Source organism: Chelonia mydas, chromosome 7, assembly GCF_015237465.2.
Source record: "Chelonia mydas isolate rCheMyd1 chromosome 7, rCheMyd1.pri.v2, whole genome shotgun sequence".
NCBI classification, from domain to species: domain Eukaryota; kingdom Metazoa; phylum Chordata; order Testudines; family Cheloniidae; genus Chelonia; species Chelonia mydas.
In genome coordinates this window covers 69,494,344-69,518,278 of record NC_057853.1, presented here as the reverse complement: position 1 = coordinate 69,518,278, position 23,935 = coordinate 69,494,344, and the positions used below count along the sequence as shown (strand labels likewise).

General features: G+C 39.3%; 1 protein-coding gene and 1 long non-coding RNA gene across 3 annotated transcripts in view; both read right to left on the bottom strand.

The window, feature by feature from the left end:
- Positions 1-23,935, bottom strand: part of NRG3 (neuregulin 3) — an 874,025-nt gene that overhangs the window by 163,832 nt on the left and 686,258 nt on the right. The window lies entirely within an intron of this gene.
- On the bottom strand, positions 1,277-14,158 carry LOC122466575. The gene is made up of 3 exons (XR_006292204.1): positions 13,983-14,158; positions 4,921-4,927; positions 1,277-1,288 (listed from the first exon to the last, which is right to left on the bottom strand). It is a non-coding gene; the product is annotated as an uncharacterized LOC122466575 (long non-coding RNA).

Here is a 23,935-nt window from a genome sequence, read left to right as displayed (position 1 = left end):
AATACTGGGGGCTCATGTTGAGTTGCTTGTCCACTATGATCCCTAAATACTTTTCAGAGTCACTGTTTTCCAGGATACAATCCACCATTCTGTTGGCATGGTCTGTGTTCCTCTATCCTCAATCTGACCATATACATTTTGTTTAAATGGGCTCAGCTTATCAAATCCAAATTGCTCTGTATGGCTGTTCTGTCCTCATCATTATTTACCATTCCACCAATATTCATGTCATCCTTAAATTTTATCAGCAGCGATGGAAATTTTGAATAGGAGCATGCCTAGTACCAATCACTGAGGAACCCCACTAGAAATACTCCCATGTGATGGTGATTCCCCATTGATGACTACTTTATGAGACTGTCACTACCCAGTTCTTAATGGATTGTGCTTTATTGATATTGTATAATGCTAATTTTTAAAGTAGAATGTCATGCGTTACTAAGTCAAACTCCTTACAAAAGCTTAAGTCTACCTAGTTATCTTTATTATTAATTATACTGCTATCTTTTAATTCTTTATTAATTGAATGTTGTATGAATTTTTCCCACTGCTTTGCCAAGAACTGATTATATTGAAGATAGTGTATCATTTCTTCTGACACCAGTGCCTGTTGTTACACCAGTGTCACCTCTCTATTGAACAGTAGTAGACATCCAAGGATTTGGGCACAAGCTTCTGGGTAAAGAAGAAATCAGTGAGATGGAGTGTGGGTATAATCTAAATCTATGCATACATACCAGACCTGAACAGAAATAGTCAAACAGCATACAGAAAAATTTCTTGTTTTAGGAATCTCAGTCTCACCTCAGAGTCCAAGTCTCATTTACTTTTAACAAGATGAAATCTCCTAGGTGCCTAATTCATTGTTGAAAATGGGACATAGATGCCTTTGAAAATTTCACTCCATAATTTCAACTGGGGAAGGAGTTCAAACCAACACACACACAGACTAAAACCCCACAATATAAAATGTTATAGGTGGTCATTGCTTGTAACAGGACAGTGGGTCAAGGCTTCACAGACACAGTTACTAATCAACACAACATTATGGAGTCCACAGTCAACAGACTCAACATACTTTTAGGAAAAGGAACCCAGATTACTTCCATTCAATCTGAAGTTCTGAGTCAGTTTCCACAGATGCTGTACTTCAGAGTAGCCATGTTGCACCCAAGAATCCAGCCCTTTACTTTTACAAATCGATGATGTCAAGTGTTGCTGAGTAATCACCCACATCACCACAAAACTGTGCATAATGTTATGACCTCTTGAGTTTAACTTTCTCTATCTGTAATTATCTTGCTCAGCGAAACAAAACTTTTTGGAATCTAGTGAACTATTAAAAGGGCAGGTAAATTGTGGGACCCTGTAATTGGAATAATAATAATTTATCTTGCTTCTTTCTGCAGCACTTGATTTAAAGTTTGTGCAGTCCCCTGTGAACTTTAAAACTGTATGATGAGATAGCTGGTAGTCTATCCTTGGTATGTGCAAAATTATGAGATTAAAATTACCTGTGTGTTCTCCCTAATTTAAAACATCAGCAACACAAAGAATTCTTACCCAGACATGCTTAACATTCATGCTCTATCGTGATACCTGCTGACAGATAGGAATACAGTGGTCACTGTCATAATGTATTTCTTATCTGCTCCTGAGCATACAGAAAATATTCAGGCTGATACTGTTGTCTTGCTAATGCCAATTTCCTTTGTATGACAGCAAAACATAAGATGATGTGGGGGTTCATTATAACTTTCTAAATCACTACATGAGGCCAACACTAGAGTTGGAAATGGACTGAATGAATTACCACCATACATTTGAGGCACACATTGGGTATCTCTTTGAATAAATGGAAAATATTTAGAGTAAAAGGAAGTGATAGAGGAGATGTACTTCCTAAACATATATTTGATCATGTGTTGATTTCCCTCAATCAATATACTTACTATAACAATCAAGGGTTTCAACATATTGGTAGCCTTTGAACAAAAGATTGTCCAGCTGAGGTGAAAGAAAGGAAGAATTGACATTTAAATGATGAAAAATATCAGAAGTGAAAAAGGAAACATGTCTCAGTCAACCATTCATCTGCCACACCTCTTTTTATGCTTCTGGGTCTCGATCTAGGTCACACTGCTCTGGCAAATATTCCATCACCTGTTTGTGCTTATTTGTCTTGCTATTAATGTTAATTCATGCTGAAAGGAGTCATCAGTATTGACTAGTTATTCCACTCTGCAGCAACTCACACCCATACCCTGCTAATGAGAAATGAAAGTTTAGATCTGCTAATGTCAGCATATTTTAAACTGTAGAAATAAGTAATTTTTACCAGATAAAAATAGGATTTTAAAGACAGACACACATGAATGTGTAAAATATTGGCTTAGCTCAATGATCATGATGCCTCTCTTATGGCTGATCCTCTTGAGGATAAAGCCGACTACTAAAATCCAATAAACGAGTTAACTCCTTTAGCTCAAGTGGCTGAGGCATGTCCTTTTGCTGTTGGTTCTTTTTGGTTCAAATCACGCTGATGACTGTGGTGTTTGTAGATATGTGATCATTGTCTGTTACATAATTATCATCATCTACTGTAATCAGTTGGAAGCCCACTATATTTAATAAGGTAATTAGTTTTGTACACGTTACGCTAATTATCAGTGGACCAGAAACCTGAGAGAGAGCGGAGTAGGAGCTTGACTGGGTCTGCCTGAGCCCAGGGAAGTGCCTAGCAAAGGCTGGTTCTGCTCTTCTATCCCCAGACAGTCACTCAAGCAGATCTATAAGAGGGGAAAGGAGGAAAAGCTGAGAACCAACAACCAATTACAGCTCTCTGATTCTCTTCCCTAGCCCCAGAGCCATAAAAAGAGACTGGATGCTGCTCTGACATGCCCCAAAAGGACCATTTGCTAATTGGGAATAGTTGGAATGCAGCATGCTCCAGGCACTCCTTTTTACCACCACCAAAAGAGCAGGGAGCTGCGGGAGGGAAGCACAGCTATGCCTGCTCTGTGCCTGTTGGGGCCTTGATTCTATTAATCTGAAATAGCACATTCGATACTCAGGCTGAGAAGGTTGAATCCCCATTGAATCAGACCATCTTACTATACTCTCTAAAGGTACAAATTCATAAGAAAAGAATTTCAGCTGGGGAATGGGGATAGGGTTAAATATATTACAGCCTCATCAATAATGTTGTCAGGGATCAACAGTTTTAAACAGGATAGTGTGACAGTGCTTCCCAGACATAAGTATGTCACAGCACTAACCTGATCATCGTGTCATGTTAAATCCCATCCTGCTTTTTGGAAAAGAAAACTAGGCTACCTTCTTTTTCAGGAACTAGCCTTCATATCCTTGTAAAACAAAAGGAAGAAGAGGTAGGTATAATAATACCTAGGGCAAGAGGGTCATACCTAACTGTGAAAATATGATATAGAGAAGAGCTGTGAGACATAATTGTCTATCCAAACATGAGTATAAAGATTTACAATAGATGGCTTAGAAGAAACCAGCTGACTAAAATATTCATGGTGAAGTCACATAAAAGCTGGAGTTTGTGAAGACAGTAAGTTATCCATGAATAAATTATTTACAGTCTAAAGTTCCTACTGCCTGGCAGCTCCCTAGCTCTCATATCACCATATACACACACTTCAATTATCAAAAATGGAATAACATTTGCTCAGATTAATTTACCTAGGGTAATTTTTCATCTGTAGTATTAACTGTTTACTAATTTTTTCCTTGTAACATTATATTACACAAGGTTGATGCTTTTCTGCTTTCCATCCAAGATACAGCATTCCAAGAGGGCCATGAATAAATCCAAGACTTGGATTTGTTTTTTCTTTCTTATCCTATTGCCTTCAAAAGTTTTGTCTGAAGGATCAATGTTGTGTGTCTGTTTTCCTTACAAATAACGTGTTCATGTGTTTAGACATATTTCTACAAAACATTTTCTATATTAGGCTTAGGGCAAGATTGTCCTGGCCATACATACCCATGCAATGGAGTAAGGGGGTATAAGGTGTCTATGGGTCATAGTGTGATTGGGAATGGACAGCAACCTCCAAGGGCTGTTTCTCTCTCTCCAATGCAAGTAGCCAGGAGTGGCCAGACAAGGGTGAAGAATGGGTGCATCACTGGTCAGCAGAACTGAGCTGGCACAGTGGGGGAAAGAATCTCCTAGAGGTCTGTTCCAGTGGAACAATGGGGGATGAGGGACTGAATTATACAAGAAAGCATATCTAAGGTTCTGTTCAAAAATGTATGAACAATTACTACAGTACATACTTCTGCGGTGATGCAAATTCTATAAACTTAAAGGATTCTGTACTTAGTGATATAAATCTCTTTCGCCAAGCATTCAGCTTGGCTTCCTCAAGCTTTAAAATATGACAATATTGAGAGGAGTATAATTTTGGGCAATTAATGGTGAAAAAAGACATGATCTAGTGGTGTGAGAGGCCAGTAATGTTTGCAATTATGTGTCAGCTCTGAATGCGACCAACCTTCTCAAGTTAGAACAGCTCTGGGTTCACTGGGGTAAAATTCATCCAGTTCGGGGATGCTCTGACTTGCACCCAGGTCCAAAGCTGGTTTTGAGGGGAAATGGGTACAGCTTGGCCAGGATCAGAGCCACTGATTTTAATAAATAGGATTAGGCCTATAACTGGCCTACCTCTGTTCCCCTTTCATAAAATGGGGAGGATAATATTTACTTAATTCCCTCCCACAGAGGAGGACTATTTTTTTTAAAAAAAGTTTGTAAAACAGTTTAAAGATAACAATTTTCATGTAAGTGCTAACTCTTACAATATGCTTGAAAGATGAAATTCATCCCAGCGAAGTGGGCTGCTAAAGTCCTTCTGTCCCATTTAAGGTTCATATTAAAGTAGTAAATAAGACACAGGGCCTAGTATAAATGCTCTGATTTGGGGTGAATTTCACCCCCAGTGGTGTGGAGTTTCAAGGGACTGTCAAGAAATTTAGTTTTCTTACTAGTGGAACATTCTTTTAGGTTACAGGAAGCATCTAAAAAATAGAAAGGGAAAATCCTGACTTCTTTAATAACAGGAGCAGCCCTATTGATTTGACTCAAGAAGTTGGCAAAATTAAAGCTTGACTTTAAATGTCAAATGTCTTTTCTGTAAACTAAAGGAAAATGCTTAAGCATGAAGTATAAAAAGTAAGAACCAACAAAAAACAGGGAAGCTTTTAAACACAAAGTTTGGTGTTAATCTCCCCCGTGTTTAGAATATATCTATTCCAACAGGAGATTAGAAAGCATAAAACAATGAACTAACCAACTGTGGTTTGACATGGCAATGGCAATCATCCCATCATCATCAAGCCCAAAGAATTTATGCATAATATACTCATTAGCATTTTTTATGAAAAACAAACAAGTGAAAATAGCTTCCATCCTGTCCATTAATATACAATATGTAGGAAGTTAGTGCTTTTACAGCCTGGTACCATCATAATTGTATCTGTCTCCCCTACAACAGATACATACTTGTAACATTTAATTGCATGTTACTCTACAACAAATGCTACACATAATGTGTACTCTGATTGCTTTTGTGATAAATGAAGGGCGGGGGGGGGGGGGGGGGGGGGGAGGGGAAGGAGGTGGAGAGAGCTCCCTTTTATGGACACCCAGCCAGCCAGTTAGCTATAAAGTCCCTCTTGATGGCTGCTTGCTTTAATTGTAAAGGGTTAACAAGCCCACAGGTAAAAGGAAAGGAGCGGGCACCTGATCAAAAGAGCCAATGGGAAGGCTAGAATTTTTTAAAATGGGGAAAAAGCGTTCCCTTTGTCTCTGTTGTTCTCTCTGGGCTGAAGAGATGGGGGCTGCTGGAATCCTGTGTAAAGTTTGGACCAGGTATGAAAATTCATCGTCCATACCTAGAAGGATTCATTGGGACAGGGGATGTTTATAGACGTGATTAGGTTTATTTCTTTTATTTTCTGTAAGGCTTGTGGATTCCTCTGTGCTAACTCCAGATGCTTTTGTTTGTTTGTAACCTTTAAGCTGAACCCCCAAGAAAGCTATTTTGGGTGCTTAAATTTTGGAATTGCTCTTTTAAAATCTAGCAAAAGCCTAAATTCCAGATTTTTTCTTTTTCTTTTTGTTCGTAATAAAATTTACCCTTTTCAAGGATAGGGTTGGATTTTGTGCATATGTTGTTTAATTAGCTGCGGGCAACAGCTAAGTTTCTTTGTTTTTTTTTTCTCAGCTCTCCCCCAGGGCGGGTGGAGGGGGTGAAAGGGCTTTAGGGTACCTTACAGGAAGGAATTCCCAAGTACGCCTTCCTGGGTTCCAAAGGGTTTGCATTTGGGTGGTGGCATTTACCAAGCCAAGGTCAAAGAAAAGCTCTAACCTTGGGAGTGGCCAGTATTAATTTTTAAAATCCTTACAGGCCCCCACCTTCTGCACTCAAAGTGCAAAGTGGGGAATCAGCCTTGACAGCTTTCATGCCGAAAGCAAATGCTGATCCTAAACCTAAATGCTTGGAATTTAAACAGATCCAAGTTTCATTTTGTTGAACAAGAGAGTCCAACTTATTTTTCCTTTTTATTGTTGATATAACTAAATACACAGGGACCAGATTCACAGTTGGCATAAACTGGCATAGCTCCACTGACGTCAGGAGTTATGACAGTTTGCACCAGTTGATGATCAGCCTCCCAACACTACTTTCAACAGAGAATAGGAGTATACAAATGCTATTCAATTTAACGCTGAAGATAAAACAAATCAGCTTTTAACTGAGTTCAAGGAAAGCCCTCCACAGTTGTGTCCTCTCACCCAGGCCCTGGGTTCTAAAACAAAAGTAAAGTTCACTTTTTCCAGTTCTCAACACGTGTGCTACAATCAGGGGTGAACTTGGGCCGGTACGGGCTGGTACAGGGTACCAGGAAAACTGGCCGCTGGTACTGGCCCATACGCAGCCAATGCAAAAGTGCTGCCATGGCAGCGCTTGAACGTCGCTGCCCCTTTTGCACACACACCCCCACTCCGTCGGTGGCCCTCCTGGGTCCCTACCAGCAGGGCCACCGATGGGGGGCCAAAAGGGGCAGCTGCCCTGGGGCTGATGATTTAAAAAGGGCCCACGGCTCCTGCTGCCAATACTGTGGCAGTGGCCGGAGCCCCAGGGCCTTTAAATCGCCGTCGGCGCCCCAGGCGGCACAGACCAGGCAGCGCGGATGGGCTGGCTGGGGGATGCTGACCCCCCAGCCCCGCCCCTTCTGCCCAAGGCTCCGGCCCTTCCGCAAGAGGCCCCGCCCTTTCCGGGGGCCCAGAGCCGTCCCCCAAACCGGTAAGTGTTTAATGTTACTTTCACCCCTGGCTACAATGGCGCCCTTAAGACCTATCCCAGTACGTTCAGCAGGCCTCTGGCTAGGTTTCTGAAATGGGTTTAAAATCTGTGCTTCAGCACCAGTGAATCCTGTCATCTGCAGTAATACTGTTCCTTTCCCCAAAGGGTGACCATGGCAATTTGTAGTCCTCTTCTTTCTTTCAGCAGCTGTGCACTATACAGAATCACCCACTGAAAATATTTTAAGTTACAGAAGCAGCTGTCTCTATATTTTTGTTTGCCATATGTATCTGCCATGAAGGATTCATCATGGCTTTTTTTTTTTACTCCCACACGATGGGATTATGACAGTTTTAGCTTGAATGAGTTACAATAGAGAGGGGCCACTCACAGTTAAATACAGGTGACAGAAGTATCACAGGGGACTAATAGAGTTTAAATACAAGGCACATTCTCTAACTGTTCTCATTAAATTGAAGCTGTGATTATTATCTCCGTGTACTCAAAGATGCTTCTTCATCCTTTGATTTTTCAGTTTTCATTTAATAGCATTCATGTTACTTGCCACAAAATCTTTGACACTGCCACTTTTACCCAATATCAGAAATGATGTCTCTGGGTGTTTGTGTGTGTGTATTTTATACATAATATCTGAATCCTTCCTGCATCATCAAACTTCACATTGGCCATGAATAAGGCTCCGCCATCCCTGTCTATACTGGGCTGCTCTTTGCATGTCCTTCACATTGCTAAAGTCCATATTTTTTCCCTAAGTACTGTTTGAGAAATGGATTGTTTTGGTTGGCCCCTTTCCGAGGTTCTTCCACCTGCCAAGGCAGATGGTCTGGCTTCATTCTTAACACATCTCAGATATTTCCATCTTCTTTTATGGACAATTTTAGAGATAAGAGGTCATTGAAGTCTGATAAATAGAATCAATTTATAATAAACACTGAGATTTAACACCTAATATTTCCCCCAAGGCATTTGTTTTCAAAGGCATTTAGAGGTCTGTCTCTGCCTGTCAGCTCCTCCCCCATCCCCAGTTCCATCTGCAGCTTCACTTTCAGCCCAAGCTCCGTTGCTGAGGAAGCCTTGGCTGTGCAGTAATGGAGCGGGGGCACAGACAGATTCTGCTACTGGTGGGAGGGTGGGGACAGGAAAAGTTTGAGTACCACTGTTCTAGTGTACTTTGTTAAGCCAACTGATGCTAGTATTGCCCCTCCCTACACTTTTTCTCATAATGAAGTCAATGACAATGTCAAACAAGAGGTGAGAAAGCGCACCCCTGTTTGATACCAGTGTTTATAATAAACCATTCACTCAAGTCTACGTTTACTTTAACATAGCAATCTGCACCTTGAGTATGTTAATTAATTTTATTAGCATACCATAACACTTCCAAGATGTGCCAGATTGAATTGCAATGGAGGCGCTATCAAATGCTTTCTTAAAAGCTATGAAGTTTGTGATGACTGGTTTTTGCCAATGGATGCTTTCTTGGATGATTATTGTTAGAGTAAACATGTGGTTGACACAAGATCTTTCCAGGTTGAAATCACCTGCTCCCCCCTTTGTCTCAACAACTTTCTTCATTCTTCTTAAGATGACACTACAGAAGGCTTTGCCTGTCAGCTAGGTGAGCTTTCTTTGGTATTGTGACGATAAAGCCATTTTTCCATTGTACTGCTGGCTTTTCCTGGTCCCATACTTTGCTGAAAAGTTTGGTGATTTTATTGATGGTCTCATCATTACAAGCTTTCAATACTTCCCTTGTGACTTGCCACTTTCCTGGGTTTACGGTTTTTTTTTTTTTTTCATCTTTCACCTGTTTGTGATGGGAGATGTCTAGCTCCGGTTTAAGTTCTTTGTCAAACCAATAATTGATTTAAGTGAGACCTCTTGAAAGTGCCCTGCCCATCACTCTCTTCTTTTTCTGTTGTTAAGGCCTTTCCTTGTTTACCCTTAACAGACTTGCCAGCTCCTTTGCACAGATATATAGAGAGACACAAATATGAATGCTGATATATTTCTAAATTTTCAAAACTATCCATTTTGAGTGACCAATTTGGGGCACTTTAAAAGGATCTGATTTTCAGAGGATGGATGCTAAACACTTTCTAAAAATCAGACCTTTCTTAGGTTGGACAGTCAAAAAATGGAGGCACCAAAATCACTGGTAACTGGCAGAAATTGATACATGTATGTGCATATGCATATATATGCACATACTTACCTATAAATTGCAATTAAATTGTTTGTAGTAGAATAAGAGTAATAAGAGAACAGGGGTCCAAATGGTGCCCTCACTTACAGCAGTGCAGCCAACTGAATCTTAATCTCAGTGAAGCTCAGTGGACATAACTGACAGCAGAATTTGTCTCTGTAAGCCTACGTAACACAGTAGATATTGGGAAAAATTTTCAAAATACCTATGTGACTTTCCAACCTAATCCCATTTACAAAAGTCTCTTATGAACAGATTTTCAAAAGGTATTAAGGCACCTAATGATGCAGACAGGCACATACTAAGATTTTCAAACACACCCAGGGCGCTAACTTCCATTGATTTCCATGCATTTATCTGCATCATTAGGGACCGAAATATTTATAAAAATCTGTTCCAAAGTCACGTTTGAACAGGGGATTTAGTTACTTAGAAACTTTTGAAAATGCTACCAATTAGCCATATCAAACAATTATGTAAACAGAAAGCTCTGCTTCAGAATCTCTCTTCTACAACCCTATAGGGGTTCCATGGAGCCTGGCACAATTTAAAGCCTGGCACAGCTTGCTAGTGCCTACCCTCACCCATGGGGCAAATTCCCCTTGGGGCACAACAGCCCTCACTGGCAGTGCATCTCACTCACTCACACCTTCAGGCACTTTCAAATAATAATTTGGATCATTTAAATCAATATATCACTTGTACCATCATTCTATTTATGTCAGCCATATATTTTGCCACTAGTGTATTAACTATCCTGTAGGCTCCAAATGAATGGGAACACAGCAGTGTCTAACTTCAGGATCCCATAATTTCCAGACCATCATTTGGTATGACTGTAACTTCCAAAGAAGCATCACAGCATTTACCAATTAACATTGCTGGCATGACAATAGATGTACATGACATGTGCCAAAGCAATAATGCTTAAATAATATATCTCAGCTTCCACGGACATGCCAAGTAGACAGCACAAATTTGATGTCTTAAGATTGTAGGTGGTGATGAATGAACAGAAGTTCAGTTCAGGACTATGATAGTTGCAATGGAGTTTTTAACTTTTTAAAACTATCACATGGTTTTGTAACCTAAGTGGAAATAAATATATGAAAAAAAAGGGCGGGGGGGAGCAGAATCCTTCCTTCAAACTGTCCTGAAGGAGAAAAGGGGCAAAACAAATGATAAAATATACTATATATAAACACATGCACACACATGCTAGTAAGGAGAAACTATTTTTCTACTCATGTGTACTCTAACAAAAGCCACTAAAAAGACTAAAGGAAATAGATGCACATCTTGGGACTTTGCAAAGCTAGGATCCAAACTAAGGTAGCCACCTTGTTAAAATACGGGTGAGATTTTCAGCCAGTGTAAATTAGCACAGCTCCACTGACTCGTATTAGAAGTTCACTTATTTGCACCAGCTGATGATCTGGCCCATTATCTTGTTTTTTTCCGTGAATCTAGTAACACCAGAAACAGGCACATATAACCGGCCATTTGTCTTTGATACAAAAACTCACATGGTATTATTATCACAATCTTTATATTGGAGAGAGTTTCATGTATGCTTAAAAGGTCACTCAAATATTCAACTTTCTAAATGCTGGAAACCTAAAGCAGCTCTGCATTATGAGAAACATACCTGCAGTGGACCACATTGTGACTTGGAATAAATGTCAAAACAAGGGAGTGATAGGAAGGAAGAACCACATTATCCCCCTTGGTTAGACTTTACCTACATGCTACTTCATCTGGAGCAGGAGGGTGGGGAAAGGAATGGGCTGAACATTTCCTTCACTTCCCGACACGCCGGCCAATATATTTAATCCCACGTGGAGGGAGTGGGGGTTGTAAATTACTGCAACTATAGGAAGACAAATACCCTCTGGAGCAAGAGGAACACCGGTAGAGACCTGTACCTCAGAGGGGTGTTTTGCAAGCATGCTCCAAGAGAGGTGCATATTACACAGCACAGCTCAAGCTATGCCTAACAGCACAATTTCAGCCGAATATGTGGGATATATACTATACTCTCACCAATGAGAAATCACACCATTTCTGATGTGGTTGTAAGAAAAGCTGAAAAATGTTCCTAAAATCCAAGTCTGCTAGGAAAAAAATCAAGCCCCAGTGAACTGATTTTGCCTATAATTATTAAACTGAGATGACTATTTTACTATAAAGTTTAACTTGCCCACTAATATATTTTTCTGACTAAATTTTTAATTCTTCTCATTGCTCAGTAGATTCACTAGTGGATATGCCCATAAAATACGTGTCAGAAGAATGTTTTCCATGATGGTGCCACCACAATTTGATTTCTTTTTTTATTTTTCCCCCTTCAGATGAAGATATCCAAGTTTGCTTTTTTAGTAAAGTTACTTTAGGATGTATTTAATGGTGCATTAGGACTGAAAGTGTCTCCCCTGTAGCCCAATTTACAGTTTACTCTCTTGAAACTACACAAATCCTACATCATATTCATCTGATGACTTTGCAAAAGAATGAAACCTGATCCATTTCAAGTATATTTATTCATTTTTTCAAATAAAATTTAGTATAGAGGAGCAATTTTCATGACAAAATTCTGCTGTTTTTAAAACAAAATATAAAATGTATGTAAAAATCTTTTATTTGAAAACACCTATTTACAGTAACTGAAATGATCACATTGTGAAATATTTAGTTACATTACCCCATATGTATACATAAATATACACTGTGCTTTTCCCTATTTGTCTACTGTTTAGGTACATTACACTATCAGATAACACAATGATAGAATAATATTAATATATAGTGTGTTGTGGGTTTTTTGTTTAGTTTTGTTTAATTTTTGTTTGGAGGGTTTTTGGTTTTTTGTGGATGGTACACAATGTTTGAACAACTCAATAATAATAATGCCAAATTACTGGCTTATTCTCTTCTCTATGCACAATGCTGTTCAAGCAAATGTAAATTAATTTACGTTTAATAGGTACAGTAGCAACTAGACAGAAGAGATGTAAAATACTGGTGTCTCTCAATCACCATAACATTTGAAGATATATTTGTGACCACACTCCAAATATACTATGAGTTACAGAAGAGAGAAGGAAATTACTTATTAAGAGGATGATATACAACACCTAGAGTGAAAGGGGATATGGAAGTCAATCTGCCTAAGTGCACAGACAGACAATGAAGGTGATCCATAACTTTCATAACTGGTTCATTGACTCCTGATTCATAGATTCCAAGGCCAGAAGGGACCCATTGTGATGATCTAGTTTGATCTCTTGTATAACACACACAATAGTTTCCCCCCAAAAGAACACTAAGACAGCTATATTGTACAGTATATTAAAATGGTTCTTGGAGGAAAGATGGCACCCACTGTGCGTACACATCACTCTTGAAAGGTGTTCAGAATGTGTGGCTATCGATGCCAATATAAATTTGACAAACATTTTCAACAGATTAGACAGATACTCATGGGACAGGAGCCATCACACAACCACCATACTAATTTATTGCAACAGAGCCAATTGCCACTAAAAAGTCAACACCACAAAGCAGATCAACACCACCCTAACCAAAACAACTAAGCCCTTTATACACTTTAGATAGTACTAACTAATAGAAAAGGAATTGTATGAACAACTCTGGTCTGATCTGATATAAATGAGCATTATTATACATTATGATGGAGACTCATTAGCTGTTGTACATTTGAAGGACTCCATTTTCTTGCAACCATTTATGTTGACTTATTTTAATCACACCAAATACATTCCAGGGCAGAGTAAATAAAAAAGTATCCTGTTTACAAATATTTTAATTAGAAATCACAATTCTGAAACTGAAAGAAATAACAGATTTTATGGATGTCTTGTGTAAATTAGAAAATATTCAGTTCAGTTTCTGCTCTATTCCTTCAAATGATATCAACATTCTATTTCTTTGAAGGTAATGACATCAGCAATAGTGCAATTTCTTAAGTTGAACAGCATTGGAAGACATCCCCTCTTCTACTATGCAATCTTAGCCAACAGAGAACAAATTGGGGAAGAGGGGGTCTAATCTATCAAAAAAAAAATGAATAGGAAAAATACTTTGCTTCTACAGCTGGATGAAATTTTTCAGCAAAAACCTTTGTCGGCTGAAAAATACAGATTTGGATTGACCGAAACGTATCAAATTTGAGTTGAATTCACTGAATTGTTTTGGTGGAAAAAAATATCCTGGCTTAAAGTTCTGTAACAGTTTCATGTTTCAGTGCCAGGATGTTCTATTCTGTGCTAAAACAAACCTTATCAATGATCAAAGTGGGACACTGTGAGGTCTACACTATTATGGTCACCACTTTTAAAAGACTATTATAAAAGTTGTTCAAAGTATGCTGTCATAAATATAAAAGGAAGGGTAAACACCTTTAAATCCCTCCTGGCCAGAGGAGAAACCCTTTCACCTATCAAGGGTTAAGAAGATAATCTTGCTGGCACCTGACCAAAATGACCAACGAGGAGACAAGATACTTTCAAAGCTGGAGGGGGGGCAGGGGAACAAAGGGTTCTCTCTGTCTGTGTGATGTTTTTGCCAGGACCAGAGCAGGAATGCAGGTCAGAACTCCTGTAAAGAGTTAGCAAGCAATCTAGTTAGATATGCGTTAGATTCTATTTTGTTTAAATGTCTGATAAAATAAGTTGTGCTGAATGGGATGTATATTCCTGGTTTTGTGTCTTTTTGTAACTTAAGGTTTAGCCTAGAGGGATTCTCTATGTTCTGAATCCGATTACCCTGTAATGTATTTACCATCCTGATTTTACAGAGATGATTCTTTTACTTTTTCTTTAATTAAAATTCTCTTTTAAGAACCTGATTGCTTTTCATTGTTCTTAAGATCCAAGGGTTTGGGTCTGTGTTCACCTATGCAAATTGGTGAGGATTTTTATCAAGCCTTCCCCAGGAAAGGGGGTGTAGTGCTTGGGGGGGGATGTTTTGCGGGGAAAGACGTTTCCAAGCGGGTTCTTTCCCTGTTCTTTGTGTAACACTTTGATGGTGGCAGCATTTAACCTAAGCTGGTAAGAATAAGCTTAGGGGGTCTTTCATGCAGGTCCCCACATCTGTACCCTAGAGTTCAGAGTGGGGAAGGAACCTTGACATATGCCTTGTGAGATATCATTTGAAAACTCATACTCTGTTGAATATTGTTGTTCTGATTAAATGTGTGTATCAACACTGTATGAGAAGTTATTAGATTCTCCAATGTATCATTGTTATAACATGCTCCAAGGTTAAGACAAGCACGTCCAAACCAGTATTTCAGAGACACAGACAAGCTAGCACCCAAACAGGTGTTAAAGAGCGATCACCTGCTTAAGCAGCCAGGCTTCAGCAATGGGAAGGTGTAAACAAGAAATGTACATTGCATCACAGGATCATTTCAAACCTCACGTCCACAATGGACTACATGTCACTATGACTCAGCAAGGATGTTTCTAGCACAAGAAATTGAGTTACAAAGGAAGAGAAAAACACTCGAGTTCACGTCCCCTCCTCCCATTTCTCTGCTCATGACATTAACTCCCAAAGAACCGAACTAAGGTGAGAGTGGTCCCAGACCAGAAGGAGACCCAGCCTGTGATATGTACAATAGTGTATGGTGAGTCAAAATCTTTGCTTTTAAGTTCACTTAACTTGTGAAGTTAGGTATTAGCTTGCATATTACTCTTTTATTTTCTTTTGTAATCAATCCTGACCGTTATGCATTATCACTTGTAATCACTTAAAATATTTCTGTAGTTAATAAACTTATCTTATTGTTTTATCATAATCAGTGTGTGTTTGGATTAAAGTGTGTAGGAAACTCAATTTTTCTTTGATGAAATGACAGACTTTCCATGAGCTTGCATTGTTCAGTAGTGGGCCATTCATTTTGTGGGCCCTTCACAAGAGTAGCCCTCTGCTCTGGAGAGCAAGCTGCTGAAAAGGAAGTAAGGAGGTGCAAGAGCTTGGCCTTACCACTGAATAGGGCAGTGCTTGTGCACTGAGGCATTGTGAAGAGGGTGGGAGGAGAGAAATTGACTCCATTCTACTTGTGCAGATTGCACAACTCCCATGTGAAAAGAGCTGTACAGGTAGAGGTCATGCATCTGAGGCACATCTCTCTGGTGCTCTCCTTGAGCAGTATGGATCCATATCATCCACTTCCAAGGGCTGTGGTTGGAAAGTCACATTCTGCTCCTTTGAAAACTAGGGTTTTGTAAAGTACATAACAAATGAAAGAGGTCAGTAGTAAGACAAGGAGACAATGCCACTACTGAAATGGGTAACACTGATAAACGATACTGCTGTTGCAAAACAATGCCCCCTCCCTCCTGAAAATCCTCGTTGTTAGTGCTTTATACACTTATCTAAGACAGAAAGTGGGGGGCAGGAGAGGCCCATTTCATAAATCAAAAATTAAATAAATACAAAGGGATGGAAATTAGATGCCAGTAACTGACATGTTTTTTTCAAGAGTATAAGGAAAGTAAACACAGAAAGGAACCCATAGTTAACATCAGAACAAAGGTGCTAGAGAAATGTGCAAAGTCTGATAACATTTCAGAGCCAGATGGGATCTATTCCAGAAATTGAATGGAAGTGAAAAAAGAGATGAGGTATCCTCTAGCAGTATGAAAAACCTTTGTTGAGAAAAGAAAGGTAGTAATCAATGGATGAGAGGACTTCCTGTGCTACACCAGCTGTATTACATTCTGGATACTGACTCTGCTTTACTTGTCTGTCTCAAATTAAGCAATATAATTTTTCAGGTCACACGTAGAGGTGAGATTAGAGATAGACAAACTGGTTCAGATAAAATAAGAACCAACCCAAACCTTCACCAGAAATATTCACCAAACCATAAGTGAATACTTTTCTAGGATAATTTATTTAGATTCACTTTTGAAAACCAAATTACCGTACATTTTCGTGTACCCTGCAGTTCCTGGCAGTAAAGAAATACCTTGAAATAGACTCTTCCCACAGAATTTCTAGAATAACCTCATCTATCTAATGTGATGGGATACTCAGGAATTTGAGAAAATTTAGGGACAGAAGACTTGAAGAACCTGGGGATGATACCTGCAAATTTCCAGCCCTCATACAGAAAGGAGAGAAAATGGCAATTTCCTCAACAGATGGTTTATGCTCTGCGCAGAGATTAACTTTCATGGTTCAACTCCAACTCCCTTCTGGTCCTCTTATTCTGTAAAGGAAATAACTGACCTCTTATAATCCCAGGGCTCTTGTTGTTCTACACCTATGGAACCACAATTGCTTTGTGTTTTTCAGATATGCTCCTCCTGTTTGCAACAGGCCTAAGCCCCCTCCTTCTCTGTCTCAACGTTTTCTCACTATGTACCAACTATGCCTGAAGATGCAACAAACAAGATAATTACTACTTTCTATGCACATTGAGTAGACTACTCAATTAAAAATAGCACAAGAAATTAATCCCTCAGGAAAATTCATGGAAGACAATGAATTTACAACAGGAAGGAATTTTAACCAATATTTCAAACATGAACTCTTGTAAAGAGATTATTCCAAAAGAACATCCTATAGCAGTAGTGTTTAATGACTGCAAACAAGTATTATTAGGGCCTCATTGTGCTAGGTGCTGTATAAACTAAGAGCACAAAGACAGTCCTTATCCCAGGGAATTCACAGTCTAGGATGTAGATAGTATGAAACAGATAAATAAATAGATCAATGGAGAAGGAGAAGGATGGGAAGACAAGGTAACCATAAAGACAGGTGCATTTGCATAATTTAAGAGTCCTTCTGGATGTGAAAGTCTGAGATGGTCATCAGTTTACCCAAAACTTAACTATATTATTTCAGTCTAATGTACTACGGAATAAAATAAAAGCATATATTTCCAAAACCAGATTGGAAATTGCTGATATTAATTCATTTCATAAACCATTTATACACTTTTAAAAAAACCCTTAGGATGAAGTTTTCATAAGTTCCTAAATGATTTACGTGTCTATATCCCACTTCCAAAAGTGACTTAGACACTGCCTACGTATCATTGAATGTCAATGGGATTTACGCCACAAAGCCACTTTTGAAAATGGGATTTAGGCACTTAACTCGGTGTTACTTAGGTACTTGTGAAAATTTTTCTCCTTAGTGTATGACATGTTCAATGTCCAGTCAGCACTGTAATTGTTAATGCCCAGTGGTTCGGAGATTTATGGATAATAAAGGGAATGTGCTATTAACAAGAAAGTTTGCCTGTCTCTCAAATGGAATATGTGTCACTCACTGGACAGTTGATCCAAATTTTCTGATAATGTAGAACATAAAAACACTCCAGTTAAACAGACACAGACGACTTCATAAAAGTAAATTACACATTACACTCCCTCATACTTACATGGATAAGGTATTCTCCTGATTGGCCAAAGCATCCTGTACAAATCTGTTTTCTAAGTCAAAGCATCTGTTAAAGCACAACATATAGTGATGAATGGTCATCCTTTAGCACTGGCATCAAAGAAATATGGCACCTACATCAATCACTTGGTGTCACAGAAATAAAAGTACATGACAGAATGTTGGCACCGTATGAGCACATCCAACTTTGGAAACAATTTTACTACATCTCACCATTGGTTGTCATGCTGTGCACACACATCTCTTTTTGTCTAGTTACATTATTTACTTTGATGTCTAATCTCTGTATTTTTGCTGGTGTAAGTACCACGCTCTGTACAAATGAAAACAATACAAATACTGTATATGTCTTTTTAATGAACAAAATAGACTCCTTGAAGAATGTGCTGTTTCTTATCCATGGGTCAAACTCTGAATATGGCTATTATTCAGACCTAATTCATACAAAACTTCCTGTTTGAGTAACTACAAAAACAACCAACTAGGAACAGACTTCTGAACTGGGCCTTCAACCAGCAGCTTCCTTCGAGATGTAGGGGTATGTCTACACAGCCCATTAAGCCCTGGCTTTGACTCAGGTTTAAACCCAATCTCTGCTTCCTTCCGCACAGAAATCAGTGTGACTTGGGCCTGGAACTCCTCTGGACTCAGGCCCACGGACCATGTCAGAGTGTGCGTCAAAGCCCAGGAATTTTGCAGTGTGGATGCAGCTCATGTCCTGGTCACCTGACTCAGTTCTTGACAGTTCTATGTTATCCCACAATCCCCTGGGGCTGTGCTTCTCAGCGATTTCATCCCCAAATTTCCCACTTGCTTCCCAAGAACTGGAAGCAACTTCCTGGTTCAAATGCAGCTGCTTGGCACTTAACACTTTTTTTTTTTGACTTGCTCAACTGGAAACACAATTAACCCTTATAGGTTTAGCTATGGCCAGCACCAACAAGTCACCCTGCATCAAGGTCCACCATTAGCTGGCCAGAGGAACAGAACTGCATTCTGGTTAATCTCTAGGGCAAGGTGAGCAAGACATTTTACTTTAGCAAGGGTATAAAAAATCGTCATGTCTACAAACCTATATCTAAACTGTTGGAGGCAACTGGACAGCAGAATAATGCAGAGAGTGAATCAAGTGACTGAAGACAGATTCCTGCAAAGTCAAGGATGCTAACAGCACCTCTGGTAACTCCCTCTTTTCCTGCTCTTTTTGAGGAATTTGCCTCTTTGATGAGCAGAGCCCACTGTAGTGCATGAAAATCTGCTGAGTGGGGAATATCACCCTAATAACCCCCCAGTCACAGGCACCGCTGAGGAGAACAATCTGCTTGATGAAAGGCAAGAAGTGACCCTGATGCTGAGGTTGGTAATCAAACAGGCTTATCTGTCAGAGCAGCTATAGCACATCCTGGGGCCATATTCATAGGAGCTGGCCTTGGGGATTTGCGGGTCGGCAGGATGGGCATCAGAGCAAGCGCTGGGGCCTGGTAAATTTCTGTCACCATGTTTAGATTTATTAATCTATGAATAGGAGGGATTTCCAGTTTATGACCCTATTAAATTATAATATAAGCCGAGGCTTCCATTCACATGGAACCGTTCCCCTAGAGCCCCCACTTCTTCCCTCTGACCCTATGTGGGATTCAAAATGGACACCACAAGAGAGGAAAAAAGTTAAACAAGCAGATATGAAATTTTTACTAGTTACTCACTGATTGTTGTAAGTATGGGATGGGACTCCACAATTAGTAGCCTTATGTACCTCTCCTGTGCATTACAGCACTCCTTATAAAATGGCCATTGCTATATTGCCCTGCACCATCTATAAAATGAGTCCCCCACCCTCCAAAAAAAAACAACCCAACCTATATAAAAATGGAGGGTGTATTTTGTCCATAGGTGGTGTCACGCTGTCTGGTGTGGCTCATGACCATGAGTGCCTACCTTAGGGCAGACTGTTAGAAAACAGGGCAGAGAGCCCAAACTAGCAGTGTGTTCCATAAGTAGATTTCACCAAGCCAGTAATTTCATCAAGACAACATTTCCCTAGTTCGTTTATGAGTCTCATGTGGGGCTATGTCAAAAGCCTTACTAAAATCAAGATCTATCACATCTTCTCTTTCCCTGTTATCCACTAGATCAGTAACCCTGTCAAACAAGGAAATTGGGTTGATTTGGAGTGATGTGCTCCTGACAAATCCATGCTGGGTATTCTTTATAACCCAATTATCCTCTAGATGTTTGTGAATTGATTGTTTAATGCTCTGTTCCAGTATCTTTCCAGGTTCAAAGTTAGGCTGATTGGCCTATAGTGCCCCAGAACCTCTTTGTTCCTGCTTCTTAAAGATAGGTACTAAGTTTGCCCTTCTCCAATCCTCTGGGACCTCACCCATTGTCCATGAGTTCTCAAAGATAATTGCTAATGACTCTGAGATTACTTCAGCTAGTTCCTTAAGTACCCTAGGATGAATGTCATCGGGCCTTGCTAATTCATTAGAAATCTTGACTGACTTCTGACTCTTTAAATCTATATTGTTACAAGTTTCCATTTCTCTTCTATTTGTATCAACTTGATAGAATTCATAATACTCTTATGAAACACGAAGAAAAACCAGACAACCTGACCAGAAAAGCAGAGACAATAATGTACTCTTGTGAAGGTGCCTCACTGACTTCCTTTGGGAACTTATTGTTTCAAAATCCTGGAATAGTACAAGGTGACAAACTAAATGATCCAGAAAGTGTTTTCTAGCCTTATCACCTAAGAGCCTACATAAATCTATCCGAGTTTAATTTTAGGGGGCCTGATTCTCTGCTCTACTATGGTGTGTTCACATCAATGTAATACAATTGATTTCAGTGAGAGTTAGGCGCCGTTGAAAAATCGCACTAGGCCCTATCTGCACCTTTAGATGCCTAAATATCTTTAAAAACCTGGCCCCTACTACTTTTTTTATAGCATCCTTAACCACTGTAAAAAAACCAAAAACGTTTTCCATTCACAAGGGCTTAGAACCATACAATATATAACAGCAAAAGTTGTTCAAAATGTGTCTGTTACCATGCCTCACAGTAACTTATAGGAAATCAATGCAATATTCATTAAAGCACAGTAGTCTAGTTAATCATGGTACTCTTACTCTGTTAAGAATTTCAGACAACAGGAAACATTTTAATGATCTTTGCTATATTTAAGTTAATAGTGTGTGATCAATTAGATTTCTTAAGAAAATATAGAGTATTTTATAAATGATTTGTTGTTTTTTCTTGAAGAAAATAAGTCATTATAGGGTATAAAGTTAAATTAATGTACGGTATTTTGATGCCTAAAGTTGTAAATCTACAGGCATGAGCACTCACCTGCTTAGGCACCTCTTAGATGAGGCAATGAATACAGGAAAGCACCCCAAATGGGAATAACTGTAAAGGTCTACTTAGGAATTGCATTACAAAGCACAGCATTGAGGTACTCAACAAGTGGAACAGAGAAATAAAACAGAACAGTGTGTGCAAATATATTTTAGGGACAGAAGAAACTAGGTCAGAATTGATTCTGGAGGGAACACCTAGAACAGTGAACTTCAGTGAGGAAGTTTAGGCTAAGGTTATAAGTTGTATTGTTTTTACGTTACCTATAAAGTCAAATGCCAGGAAAGGGTTAAGTTTTCACCCTAAATCAGGGACCATGGGTCAGATTTTTAATGGTATTTAGGTGCCTACTGCGATTTTGAAGAGCACCTAGGTGCCTGTCTCCCATTATTGGGTGCTAAGTGTCTAGATAGTTTTGAAAATCCTAATCAGTATCTAAATACCTTTAAAATCAGGCCCTATTTGCTTTGTTGAAGAAAGGCTAGGGACTCAGCCAATTCACAGATACATAGGTCACACAGGTCCATGTAACTCTCGCAATCCATTTTCCAGTATGAACGCTCACTTCCGAGCATTCCAAACATGGCATTCATACATGCAAACATTTAAACATAGTGGAGCTGTGACTGTGATTTGAAAAACTTTCCAGGATAACATTAGCAAAACATGCATATTTCAAAAATTGCTTAGGTCCTTTTTGTGAAAACCTCGCACTTTGATGCTGGCCCATCTCTAAAGTGCAAAATCTATGCCAGCGTCAAGAAAGAATTTTTTTTTCATTTGTAGAATTTGAATAGAAAAATGGAATACCTGTTTACCTATATCAAACATGTAACAAATGTGTGTAGGCCTAATTTCACAGTAATTTCTGTATTCATAGAAACTTGATAAAGACAATATTATGAAGGTCAAATAAATATTGAAAATCAGAACTTACTAGATTTGTTTGTTTAATTCCAGTTATGACGAGAAATGGCAAGGGATGCCATTTAAGAATTAAACTTATAGAAATGTGTCAGAATTAATATTTATTTGTGCTAGGTGCTGTCCAAGAAAACTCTGAGAGACTGAACCAGGCCCTCAATTGTGTAAATTCAGCTAGCTCTATTGACTTAAGTGGAACTACACCTGTTTAAACCAGCTGAGGATCTGCCCCACTGTCTCCCAACGTTCTCACAATCTAAGATGTGACAAATGAGAGAGAGGGATGAGAGGGAGTTTTTGTTTGTTTGCCAAATTAAAATGAATCATCTCTTGACCTACCCCACTGTTCAATTTGTTGATTTCTGATAGATATCATGGTAGAGTTGGGATTTGAGGGGGAAACTGAAAAAGGAGAGGAAAGGTCCTTGTACAGAAGTTCCTGGGAAGCATTATGTTCAGAAGAAATGGAACAAAAGAAAGCATGAAAACAACTGGTGAAGCAGTAGAGAAAGGCGAGGATGAAGCTGCCATCATTAGTAGAGTTGGGAGAGAGGGACAATTCACAAGTCTTAACAGCAGATGTGACCCAGGGAGCTCTTGGTGCCAACTGGCATGGCCATAGAGTTTATATGCACAATAATTCATCAAAACGTATATAAGGTCTCTGCCAAGAGCCAGTACCCCATTCATGATCATAAACATTGTGACATAACTTATACGACATATATCTGAGTGTGACACACACACAGCTTAGAGGGAACAGTGGTCCATGGTAATGAGGGATAGAGAGAATGGGGAGGGCTTGAGAAAAAATTACAAGTTCAGTTTGAGTCATGTTAAGTTTCATTTGACAGACAGCAAGACATCCAGATGATGTCAGAGAGAGAGGCTGAGAAACTGGGCTGGTCAGGAGTGCAGAGGCAGATTTTTGAGTCCATGACAACAGAAGACATCACCTAGAGCTAGAGAGAGAACAGAATGGAAAGAGCCCTTGTCAAGGTTCCTTCCCCACTCTGAACTCTAGGGTACAGATGTGGGGACTTGCATGAAAACCCCCTAAGCTTATTTTTACCAGCTTAGGTTAAAACTTCCCCAAGGTACAAACTATTTTACCTTTTGCCCTTGTACTTTATTGCTGCCACCACCAAGTGTCTAACAGATATATAACCGGGAAAGAGCCTGCTTGGAAATGTCTTTCCCTCCAAAATCCTCCCCAAACCCTACACCCCCTTTCCTGGGGAAGGCTTGATAAAAATCCTCACCAATTTGCATAGGTGAACACAGACTCCAAACCTTGGATCTTAAGAACAATGAAAAAGCAATCAGGTTCTTAAAAGAAGAATTTTAATTGAAGAAAAAGTAAAAGAATCACCTCTGTAAAATCAGGATGCTAAATACCTTACAGGGTAATCAGATTCAAAACAGAGAATCCCTCTAGGCAAACCTTAATTTACAAAAACACACAGAAACAGGAATATCCATTCCATTCAGCACAGCTATTTTATCAGCCATTTAAACAAAACAGGCTAACGCATATCTAGCTAGATTACTTACTAAGTTCTAAGACTCCATTCCTTTTCTGTTCCTGGCAAAAGCATCACACAGACAGAGAGAACCTTTTTTTCTCTTCCCCCCTCCAGCTTTG